The sequence below is a fragment of the Pelophylax lessonae genome (assembly GCF_965119305.1).
Source record: "Pelophylax lessonae genome assembly, chromosome: 12".
Lineage (NCBI taxonomy): Eukaryota > Metazoa > Chordata > Amphibia > Anura > Ranidae > Pelophylax > Pelophylax lessonae.
The window spans coordinates 85,537,379-85,550,377 of NC_138779.1; the positions used below are offsets into that span (position 1 = coordinate 85,537,379).

Below are 12,999 nucleotides of genomic sequence, written 5' to 3' on the forward strand. Positions count from 1 at the left end.
AGGGAATCCCTTGGGGATCCCCATTTTCCCAGAACTAGATTTCCCCTCTATTACTTTTCTGGGGACAACCCAAAATTTGGGATTTTCTTTTACTTTCAATGATAATGGAAAACAGGACAAATAGAGAGGCTGAATCTCCCTAACGAGGACAGGACCTCTTCATCAGGCATGTGACACACAGGCGGTGTAGGACAGGACCCCTTCATCAGGCATGTGACACACAGGCGGTGTAGGACAGGACCTCTTCATCAGGCATGTGACACACAGGCGGTGTAGGACAGGACCCCTTCATCAGGTATGTGACACACAGGCGGTGTAGGACAGGACCTCTTCATCAGGCATGTGACACACAGGCGGTGTAGGACAGGACCCCTTCATCAGGCATGTGACACACAGGCGATGTAGGACAGGACCCCTTCATCAGGCATGTGACACACAGGCGGTGTAGGACAGGACCCCTTCATCAGGCATGTGACACACAGGCGGTGTAGGACAGGACCCCTTCATCAGGCATGTGACACACAGGCGGTGTAGGACAGGACCTCTTCATCAGGCATGTGACACAAAGGCGGTGTAGGACAGGACCTCTTCATCAGGCATGTGACACACAGGCGGTGTAGGACAGGACCCCTTCATCAGGCATGTGACACACAGGCGGTGTGATCCCTAGATAAAGCTTTGGACCCACTTTTGGAGATCCATGGTGTGCTGGTGACATTTGTCGCTCTGCTGCCAATCAATGTGGCACGTTTGTGGTGGGTAGGGAAGCCCTTTGCTGTGGCACGAAAAACACACAAAAGAGAAAGTAGATTAGAGTGACATGCAGATGTGAATGGGGCCTCAGGTGTGCACAGACTTACAGACCAGAACTATTATACAACGTTACCGGTTCTCTTTAGCAGTTCCTCTTCCCATCCTGTAAATGAGCTCAGCATTCCCCATTTTCACAAGATATATTTCAAGCTAATTTTAAACAGAAAATTACTTCTTTTCACTTTGAATAGTTGTGTAAGCAGTGCACACATAGCGGCCTATCCAGGGTGAGAGTGTGAGAGTCAGGCTCTCTCCCCCTCAGGACTAGGTCAGTCCCCGCTCTCCGTCTCCCTGGGCAGCACTGGCACTGTGCGTGCTTCAGCCGGAGCGCGGCGCGCTGACGTCGTCCCCCGGACCCCGCCCCCCACTTGCCCTAAGTCCCGCCCGCCCGTGCGTGGGGTTTCCCGGCGCTGTCCGCAGGGTTACCGCGCCCATCTCTGCTCGATGGCTGAAGGGATCTGAGGGGGACGCTGTGTGTGAGGTGCGCCGTGTGTTTGGCTCGCTCCAGTGTCAGACGCAGAGGCGGCAGTGCGGGGAGCGGACGGGACACACCGAGGAGGGGAGCCGACTGAGGAGAAAAAAAAAAGGAGAGAGAGAGAGAGGAAAAAAAAAAAGGAAGCGGCCGCCGCCCTCCCCGTCACCGCCCAGCAGCACGTCTCCTCCTGCTCTCCCCTCATCCTCCCCGTCCCCCCACCCCGGTCCATCCGCCCTTCACCTCCTCCGTCCACGCCGCGGGCCTCGCTGCCGGCGGATCGCAGCCCCTGGGGCCGGACTGAAGAGAAGGGCCGAGGAAGGCAGAGCCTGGACAGCCGTGGATGGTCACACATTGGGCGGACAGCAGGTAACAACGACACGGCCTAAGAGCGCCCCCTCCCCGTCATGGCAACCCTCGGTCATAGCACACCCCCCTCCTCCCTCCACTATGGTGACCCCCAACCCACATACAGCACCCCCCCAAATCTGCACATCAGGGATTCATCAGTCACCCCTCCCCCTGTCATGGCAACCCTCGGCCATAGCACCCCCCCCCACCATGGTGACCCCCCCCCCAATTTGCACATCAGGGATTCATCAGTCACCCCCCCCCCTGTCATGGCAACCCTCGGCCATAGCACCCCCCTACCATGGTGACCCCCCCCCCAATCTGCACATCAGGGATTAATCAGTCACCCTTCCCCCTTTCATGGCAACCCTCTGCCATAGCACCCCCCCAACCCACATACAGCACCCCCCCAAATCTGCACATCAGGGATTCATCAGTCACCCCCCCCCCTGTCATGGCAACCCTCGGCCATAGCACCCCCTACCATGGTGACCCCCCCCCAATCTGCACATCAGGGATTAATCAGTCACCCTTCCCCCTTTCATGGCAACCCTCTGCCTTAGCACCCCCCCAACCCACATACAGCACCCCCCCAATCTGCAGATTAGGGATTCATCAGTCACCCTCCCCCCTGTCATGGCAACCCTCTGCCATAGCACCCGCCTACCATGGTGACCCCCCCCCCCCCCCCCCAATCTGCACATCAGGGATTAATCAGTCACCCTTCCCCCCTGTCATGGAAACCCTCTGCCATAGCACCCCCCAACCCACATACAGCACCCCCCCAATCTGCAGATTAGAGATTCATCAGTCACCCTCCCCCCTGTCATGGCATTGGCAACCCTCGGCCATAGCACCCCCCAACTGACATACAGCACCCCTCCAATCTGCACAGCAGGGATTCATCAGACACCCCTACCTCTGTCATGGCAACCCTCGGCCATAGCACCCCCCCACCCCACATACAGCAACCCATCCCCCCCCACCTCAAATCTGCACATCAAGGATTCATCAGACACCCCTCTCCTGTCATGACAACCCTCAGCCATAGCACCCCCTTTCCCATGGTGACTCCTGCAACCCACATACAGCACCCCCCCCGATCTGCACATCAGGGATTCATCAGACACCCCTCCCCCTGTCATGGCAACCCTCGGCCATAGCACCCCCTACCCAAATCTGCACATCAAGGATTCATCAGACACCCCTCTCCTGTCATGGCTACCCTCAGCCATAGCACCCCCTCCCCCACTTCCTGGTACCCCTTCCTCTCCCAGGGTGCCCCTATCCCCACATACTGCTCTCTTCAGCCACAGCACCCCCTCCTGTCACCACATCAGGGTTTCATCAGACACCTCCCCCCTTTTTTATTTCTAACCTCCCATCCCCCATGCTGGCCCCTTCAGGCCCCTGTTTTGTGTCCCTCCCAGGCACCCTCCGGCACAGCACCCCACTCCGGTCACCAGATAAGGGCTACATCACCCCCCTTTAATTCTGTCTCCTTCAGGCCCCAGTTTTTGCCCTTCCCAGGCTCATTGGCACAGCACCCCAATCTTGTAACCCTGCCACCCCCATCTGTAGATCATGGGTTAATCACAGCCTCTTCCTCTGATATAGTGCCTCCATCCCACATGCTGCCCCCAATTTTTATCTCTAGGGCTCATCACACAGCTCCTGACACCACTCCCCCTGCCCACAGCACCCTATTTTCCCCTTGGAACTTTCCCTGGTGATGGGTGCATGATCAGACCTTTGCATTATGCACTCCCCCCCCCCCCCCCCCAATTCTGTATAGGCCCCCCTTCCCTATCACACACGTATGTCTCCATGTATTACATTTTGCACAGTGTCACCCTTTTCCTCCATGTCACAGATGGTCAGCATAGGACCTGCCAGCTGTTGTGGAACTGCAAGGCTCAGCATGTTCAGGCCAGACTGGGACTTGTAGTTCCCCATCAGCTGCTTAATCCTTTATGAAAGATTTTTTTTTTTTAGTTCTTCCCACACCTCCCCTCCCCCCTTTAGACCGCATGAGGAGGAAGCCAGCTGTTTAGGGGTGGGGGCACGAAGGGCCAAGGATATTTCTTTCCCCTTGTTATTATGGTGGTTTCAGTTTTAATGTCACATAACCCTTGCTGTGCCGGGACTTGTGGGAAGGCCGTCATCTGCTTCCTACGGGGAGAGCTGGCAGCTTTCATAAACAATGCAGTAAATGGTGGTAGCGATGAAAGCGATATTGGGGGTGGGGGCTTGTCTGTAAAGCATGGGGTGGATGCATCATGGAGGAAGCCTCAACCTCTGGTTTGTGGGCACATAATTTAGTAATCCTTCAAGGTGGGGGTGTACTGTGGAGGACACACAAGCTGGAAGGAGTGTCTTAGTGGAGACATTTTGTTAGAATGCTACAGTAACCAGGCGTTTGCACTGTAGTGACATTTGCTTGACTGCTAGGTTAGAGCTGCGTCTTTTTTTAACTAGATAACTGAGCGGATTGGAAATCTAGCCAGCTAAGCCCATCCTGCAGTTGATAAAAAAAAAAAAAATCTCGGCGTGTGTATGCACAGAACATGCATGACCAGTTTTCTGCGTGTCTGGGTGTTGTGCTGCATAATTTATGTGCCAAAGGAGCCGGTGGGTGCAATATAATGGTGGATTTTACCCTCCAAGGCAAAGGGAAAAGGGAGGGACCTGTAAAGCAGGAATGTCAGAGTGTGCATTATGGAGGATAGGGGGGACCGAGAGAAAGTGGGCTTCTTGCAGCCTGGTTTGTGGTCTGTACCTGGGATTTGTATTGTCATTCTGCTGCAGGATAATGATCCATCTGTGATTAGGATGTTTTCCCAAGTACATTTGGTGTGTGGACACATTATGCTTGCTCTGTGGCGTTTGTATTGTCAGATGGAAAGGGATATTAACCCCTTTGTCTGCCCAAGTATGACAGATGAACACAGGAATGGGCCAGCCCAGGGTTTCAGCTCTGTAAATGTACAGCCAAGGTTCATTTTTGCTTATCTTCCCTTTTGTTCTGTGTACAGCTTTGACAGGAAATGGTAAAATGGGGAAGCTGACTTCTAACCGTCAAATCCAGCCCCATATGATCGACAGCTTTTACGTGGCCCTGAAGCGTCTGCTTTACCAGTGCAGATAAAAAAAAAAAAAACCCCTTAGGAAAATATTTAGTGTTGATAGGGCATTCACTATAACTCGCATTGTATATATGTTCTGCATATCTGTCTGAAAAGGAAAGCTGAAGGGAAAAGGGGAGTGGTTAATGTTAATACTGGAAGGTAGCTGCTTCTAAGTGGTGAATGAATGGGAAGTGTCAGATCTAGGCCCAGTTACTGCAACAAGATGGCGTCTCAGCATTTCGTTTTTACATGTAAAACTCCTCTTCCTTGTATGACAAGGCAGCCCTGCTTCTCGTCTTGGCCTTGCATCTCCATTTGTTGCTGCTTTACAAATGGCAAGTTTCTGCACACAGCAGCAGACATTTTTGATCTTTGTATGCTGCATTTTTCTGATTTCTGTCTGTAGTCTGCCCTCTCTATACAGCACAATACTAGTGGCAGGCATATCCATGACAGAAAAAAAAAACTTTAGGGGGTGTTAAGTGGGCATGGCCTGCTCATGTCTGTTCATTTTTTAATATTTTCCCAACTTCTGAATTTCAAGTACAGAGCGAAGAGGGCTCTATCATTTCCCAGTTGACTTTAGGATATTGCTGCGCCCGGCTGGTAATTTTCAGCGTGTGTGCAATTAAACCCAGTGTGATTGTAGCAGTGATTTTTATTAGTATTTTTTGATCCATCCAGCACTGGTTTAATGCTCCATTTGATAAACATTGTAAAGGTGATGCAGTCCAGCCTCTTGTGTAAACAGACCTACATGATGTCTAATTATCATTTGTGCGATTAAATCTTTTTTTTTTTTTTTTTAATAGTTGCAAGTTTATGTTCACCTGTTAATCCTTCCAGCAGAACACTTCCTGTCTTAGTGACAACACAATAACTGCACAGTACCGATTTAAAGAGCAATGTTGTCACCATAGGCTGCTCTCCTGATTTGCAAAAAAATACACCTCCTCTCATTTCTATTATACAGCGAAGGGGTGTTTTGTTGTTCACAGAAGATAGCGAAAGCGGCTTACTTTGTGTCAGATACTCTGTTCAGTGTACAGGAAGTCACTAGTGATTCTGGCAAAATCAAAAGGCATTTTTCTGCTGATTGAAAAAGTGTACTTGGCCAGAGAAAAGAAAATAAATGCAGACTTCATCATTTCTAGGATCGGTAAGCTGCAGTCTTGTTTTTATTCCAGAGCTCAGATATCTTTAAACGCAAGAATGGCGTCTCTCTCTAGGTGGAGGTTTTGATCAGAAAATGTACTGCTAAATATCACAAATAGATTTGTTAACTTTGATTTGATCGTAAGCATTTTCTATAATGCATTTTTTCTTTTATTAATTTTTTTAACATTTCGTAATGCTGAATGTGGCAATTTAGTACAGTATGCCTTGGATGTGTGTGTGTTTGTATACAGTATCTCACAAAAGTGAGTACACCCCTCACATTTTTGTAAAAATTGTATCTTTTCATGTGACAACACTGAAGAAATTACACGTTGCTACAATGTAAAGTAGTGAGGGTACAGCTTGTATAAGTGTAAATTTGCTGTCACCTCAAAATAACTCCACACACAGCCATTTATGTCTAAACCACTGGCAACAAAAGTGAGTACACCCCTAAGTGATAATGTCCAAGTTGGGCTCAGTTAGCCATTTTCCCTCCCCAATGTCATATGACTCCTTTGTGTTACAAGGTCTCAGGTGTGAATGGGGAGCAGGTGTGTAAAATTTGGTGTTATCGCTCTCTCGCTCATATTGGTCACTGAAAGGTCAACATGGCCCCTCATGGCAAAGAACTGAGGATCTGAAAAAAGAATTGTTGCCCTACATAAAGATTTGCCTAGGCCAGTGATGGGGAACCTTCAACCTTGGCACCCCAGATGTTTTGGAACTACATTTCCCATGATGCTCAACTACACTGCAGAGTGCATTAGCATCATGGGAAATGTAGTTCCAAAACATCTGGGGTGCCAAGGTTCCCTATCACTGGCCTAGGCTATTAGATTGCCAAGACCCCGAAACTGAGCAGCAGCACGGTGGTTAAGACCATATAGCAGTTTAACAGGACAGGTTCCACTCAGAACATGCCTCGCCATGGTCGACCAAAGACAGTAAGTGCGCGGGCTCTGCGTCCATATCCAGAGGTTGTCTTTGGGAAATAGATGAGTGCTGCCAGCATTGCTGCAGGGGTTAAAGGGGTGGGGGTCAGCCTGTCAGTGCTCAGACCATACGCCGCACACTGCATCAAGTTGGTCTGCATGGCTATCATCCCAGAAGGAAGCCTCTTCTAAAGATGATGCACAAGAAAGCCCTCAAACAGTTTGCTCAAGACAAGCAGACTAAGGACCTGGATTACTGGAACCATGTTCTGTGGTCTGAGACAGATAAACTTATTTGGTTCTGATGGTGTCAAGTGTGTGTGGCAGCAACCAGGTGAAGAGTACAAAGAGTACTTGCCTACAGTCAAGAATGGTGGTGGGAGTGTCATGGTCTGGGGCTGCATGAGTGCTGCTTGAACTGGAGAGCTACATTTAATTGAGGGAGCCATGAATTGCCAACATGTACTGTGGCATACTGAAGCAGAGCAAAATCTCATCCCTTCGGAGACTGGGCCGCAGGGCCGTATTCCAACACGATAACGACCCCAAACACACCTCCAAGAAGACCACCTGCCTTGCTAAAGAAGCTGAGGGTAAAGGTGATGGACCGGCCAAGCATGTCTCCAGAGCTAAACCCTATTGAGCATCTATGGGGCATCCTCAAACTGAAGATGGAACGCAAGGCCTCTAACATCCACCAGTTCTGAGATGTCTTCATGGAGGAGTGGAAGAGGACTCCAGTGGCAACCTGTGAAGCTCTGGTGAGCTTCATGCCCAAAAAGGTTAAGGCACTGCTGGGAAATAATGGTGGCCACACAAAATATTGACACTTTGAGCCCAATTTGGACATTATCACTTAGGGGTGTACTCACTTTTGTTGCCAGTGGTTTAGACATTAATGGCTGTGTTGAGTTATTTTGAGGGGACAGCAAATTACACTGTTATACAAGCTGTACACTCACTACTTTACATTGTAGCAAAGTGTCACTTCTTCAGTGTTGTCACATGAAAAGGTATAATAAAATATTTACAAAAATGTGAGGGGTGTACTCACTTTTGTAATATACTGTGTGTAATTTTTTTTTTTTTATTGCCTATTTGGGAATTTAATTTTCACGTCACTGTTGGTGCTTTTTGTGAAAACCTTGCATTTGGGTATAAGGAGTTTCATCTGAAGTGTAATACCTGGTGCTGCCCAGTGTTGTATACAGCCCACATTTACATCTTGCATAAACACAGGCAGTCATACATATGTCAGTGCGGCATTGCATCCAAGAGACCTGCAGCCCTGCACAGTTCAGATTTTAATTATGTGGTCATCATAGGCTGTTTACTAAGGTGCAGCTAGTCTACACATTTTTAATGTTTACAGAATTGAACTTATTGTGGCGGTAGTTTTAACCTACCATGGTGTTGCTATTCTGTAGCATATTCTTCGGCCAGTAACCAATTTAGGGTGAAACTGTTGGCTTCCTGTATCGCCTTTTTCAGCGTCCTCCTTATTAGTGGACTGTCAATGACCGCCTGCAAGATGCTGAATTGCCCCATTGTGCTGCCTTTGCAATATTGTATAAAGGCTTCTTAGGGTGATTATCAATGTGTGTTGTGCAACAGCATCCGATTGGCTTATACTGCTGACACTTCTATCAGCCTAAATTCTGACTCCCAACCCCCAAATTTTAAACGGGGCAAGGTTAGCAATTGGGTCCCTTTCACACGAAGTAGATTCTGTTGTGATCATCAGTGGATCTGTGAGGTGTTCCCTTGCTGATCAGAACAGAGCAAGCAGATGGTACTTCCATGTCCGCGTGGCTGGATGTAAACTCACTCTGCTGTCCGTTTACTCCCGGCTACCACCGATTCACTACACCAAAAAAAGTGCTCCCTGTGGGTTTTTTTTTTTTTTTTCCGAGACCTTTTTGGATTTGAAGCTAGGCGGGTGTAAACTCAGACAAGTTTGTTTATAGCTGTCCCTAGGAATGCATAGATCTTCTGGTTAGGTCCACCTGAAAAACTGTTAGGCAGACCCGATTAGAATGCCGATGTGAAAGGGACTTTAAGCTGACCATATAAAGTTTTTTAAATTTCATTAGGTGTGCAAAGTATTGCTTATGGGAGGTCAGCTTTAACCGGTTTGTAGAAAATGTTTGTTGCCCAGATCGGAACAGTAATGATGGGTTTAGCAAATTAGTAATTAGAGATGAGGGAATTTTTTCCTAAATGGTGGGCCTAAAGCGCACGTCAACAGTGTCAATTTTTAGGTGATCTTATTATTTGGCTTTTCTTCACTATTTGAGGTATTGATGTGGAAAAGCATTTACCTGTAAGAGGTTCTGTTCAATACATGCATCATCCATAAATTTGTATTTGACGGATTCCATTTATAGTACTCCATTGGCTAAAACAAAAAACACCCCAGCCTGAAACATGTTTATAGAAACGTGCATAAAAAATGCTCCATGATGCTCGGGCTGTAGTGTGCCTTAGTCTGAGATGCTGACCTGAGCAAATATGCAGATCAGGAGTTCTGACATCTGTGGAACCGAATTTTCTGCATTGCTTATTCTGGAATAGTGACTTCTGTATTAAAGCCAGGCACTGAACATTTTCAAGAGGGTCGGCACTGACCATCAAATTAAGTTTTTCTTTTAAAGCTGAACACCAGGCAATTGTAAAAGATACATTAATGCAGATCTGCATTCATTAAGTCATGAGATTTTACATGTCCGCAGGGAAAGTACCTGAATCTGACTTAGTTTAAGCCTTTTGCAGTAAGGTACTTGTACAGCAATGCTCAGGCAGAGACAGGGAAAAGTTGGCTATATATTAAAATTTTGTTTGAAAGTTTGTTTTAGGAATGTTAGATCTTGTTAATGGGGTTAAATCGATGTTACTATTCGACCATAGTGATGAGGAAATGTTGAGCAGAAGAATATTTTTTTTCTCAAACAAATTTCTTAGTGTATGTGGTTTTTGCTTGGGAAAGTCCTTTTGCTCCAAAATTGAGGCTGAATTTTAAAACGCCAGTCACCGCAAGAGAAAAAAATTTCTGCTATGTCCCTTTCATACTACAACGCAGGCCGGAGCTGTGATAACATGCAGATATGCTACATTTTATTGCAGCACACTATACAGAATTGCTTGGCATTAATGATCTTATTTGTACACTTCAAATAAAGTTCTTTGCTGTGCTGAACTGCCCCGCTGCTGCAGCCGAAACATACAGAAACTGTGGTAATTTCCCTCTGGCTGCTGTCTGTTTTGGGTGACTACTGCCAGAATGATGAACTTTCGAACGACCTTCATAAAGTCATCAAATGTGCTGAGAATTTTTTGTTTGATTGTTCGTTTGAAAATCTGCTAGTTTTTTAGCCATCTTAAGTGTACTGTTCCCTTCAGCATCCAGTCACAGGTTGGGGTAAGGAAAGGACCTGTACGTCTTAACTGCTATACATGCAGTGCTTTAAGTGGCCCAAAAGAGGTGCCGGTACTCTATTATAGCCTATAAATTTTGCCGCCCCCCCCCACATCAGGGTCCCCACAGAGCACCCTCCCCTGGCCTGGGCTGGGACTCCGGAGCAGGGGGACTCACTGGTGGTGACTGGTCTGGCTCTGGAGTGGGAAATATTCTTGGGGGGGGGCAATTGAGGGTGCAGATGTCCAAAATGAGTGTACTGGTATGCTAAGGTGCATGGAGAGGTGGCGGTATGCTCAAGAGCCATATTTGGAAGTGGCGGTACCAGTGCATACCGGCCCACTTTAAGCACTGCATACATGGCTGTGCTTTATGGCAGAGATGTGTAAATTTCAGAACTGAAATGGTAGATATACAAATTTTTGGCAGGTAAAATGACTCCCTTATATGCAAGTGATCTGCATTTTTAGTTTGTCAGCTTTAAAGTGTATATAAAGCCAAAATATTTTTTTTTTTTGGGGGGGGGGGATTGGGTGTGGATCCCCCGTCAGGCTTATTGCTACCTCTACCTGGTCCCTGTAGTACCTTGGTACTGGTCCCAGCTGGAGAGTCACACTTGGTATTAACAGAATTTTGAGGTAGAGGACTTTTGGGGGGGGGGGGGGCATTTTCAATAGTTGAAACCTGTTCTTGTGACAGCTTTTTACAAGGGCATTTCCTTTTGCATTTATGAAATCTCCTTTCTGCTGTGTCTCTGAACAGGAAGAAAAGAGAAGTCTCCTCGATGGGACACAATGGGCAACAAAAAGAAAAACAAACCTGACAGGTTATAGCTATTTCACAAGTCCTCCAGGACAGAGGGGAAAAAAACAGTATGTGCCCTGCTATGCCGCTTTCTTCAGCTGGCCAGCTGTTTGCTTCTCATGTCAAAGCGGCAACCATCCCAAGACCTGGTGGGGAATATACAAGGAAAGATGGGGAAACACACTTCCATAGATTGGGTAAAGCAGAAGCAGAGACCCTTTTTTTTTTTTTTTTTTTTTTTTTTTTTTTTGTCCTTGGGTCCAGCTCTCTCTCCAGCAAGGAGAACATCTAGCAGCATAGTTGGTTCCAATTCTCATTCTAGTTCTTGTGCGACAAGCATTTAGAGGCAACACTGCTAAAGGATATATAAGCACAAGAATTAAAATGCAATGTATTGCTGTTTACAGTCCCTAGATGTGGTAGCTGCATCAGTTTTCAATTTTTTTTTTTTTTTTTTTTTAAACATTGGAGCATTTTTAGCAAAGTAGAGGAAATGCCTTTTGATCTTACCGGAAACGCAGTGTCCTTTTTCACTTCCTGGGGGCAATACAGTAAGCAAGTAGAATTCTAGGATGCATCACTAGAGGGTTTACCAGCAGGAAGGGGGGTCTTGATTCCTCTATATAGATCTTCAGGCATTACCAGCAGGAGGAAAAAGGTCCTCATTCCCATACATAGATCTTTAGTGAGACCCCATTAAAATACCTTGTCCAGTTCTGGGGACCTCACTTACAGAAAGATATTGATAAAATGGAACAAGTCCACAGATGTGTAACAAAACGTTGAAAGGTTTTGGGGATAAAACCTATTGAGTGTTTTCATGAACTTAATAGGTTTAGTCTGGAGGAAAGAAGGGAAAAGGGAGACATGCGTTGAAACTAGGGATCGACCGATTATCGGCAAGGCCGATATTGACTTTTGCCGATATCTGTATTGGCCCGGATCTGGCCGATATTCCAAATATGAGAAGGCTGGAAGTTAGGGAGCGATTCTGGTAATGTATTAATGAAATCCGTCACAAACGCCTGATGGTAAACTGCATAGTGGTGGGGAAAAACTACAGTTTATTGCATAAAATCAATAGAAATTAAAAACACACACTGGTCGGATGTCAGGCTCAGCCCGTGTACTTGGCGGGAGATGACGTCACTCCACCGGCAAGAGTCATGGTGGCGGGACCGTTGGCTCTTCCACTGCAGGAGTCGTAGGTTCTTCCCCCCTGTCTCTTGCCGGCGTGGTGGAGTGACGTCCTCTCCCACGCCGCCACCGCTTCTGCTGTCTAGCGCAAGTGTTTCCTGTATCAGTCTGTGTACTGTTGATACATCTGGAGCCCTGTCGCATCAATCATCCATCCTTGTGGCGGCGCGGGGCGCCTGCTGGCGACGTTGACACTGTCCAGAAACCCAGCTAGCAGTACATCGGCGGTGGGGGCAAGTACATGGGCTCAGCCCGACATCCAACCAGTGTGTTTTAACTTCTATTTATTTTATGCAATAAACTGTTATTATTGGACCTTCCCTGGAGTGGAGCCTTTTTTTTATTTTATTTTTTTCTCCACCACTGTCGTTTACCATCAGGTGTTTGTGACTTATTTCATTAATACAATTATTACCAGAAGCGCTTCCTATCTTCCAGCCTTCTCACTGATCTGACTCTGCACCCAGGAGTCCCTGTCGGAGCTGCTGAGGTTATACACAGGCTTTTCATCCACTGGTTGTTTGGAAGCCCTGTCTGTCTGCAAGAGTACCTGTCAAGTAATAAACATTTTTTTTTTTTTTTAAATGTACGAAAATATCAGCCGATACTGCTATGCATTGGCAAAAATATCGGCAACGAAAAACTGATATCGGTTGATCACTAGTTGAAACCTTTAAATACATCAAGGGGGCGAATAAGGTTCAGGAGGGAAGTTTTTTTTTTTTT

General features: G+C 47.0%; 1 protein-coding gene across 1 annotated transcript in view; it reads left to right on the top strand.

Annotated features, from left to right (window-relative positions):
* The first annotated feature begins 1,211 nt into the window (after positions 1-1,211).
* Positions 1,212-12,999, top strand: part of GNB1 (G protein subunit beta 1) — a 182,564-nt gene continuing 170,776 nt past the window's right edge. Inside the window, exon 1 of the mRNA XM_082274342.1 lies at positions 1,212-1,654. The gene's annotated coding sequence lies outside the window, so the exon portion shown is untranslated. The remainder of the gene's footprint in view (positions 1,655-12,999) is intronic.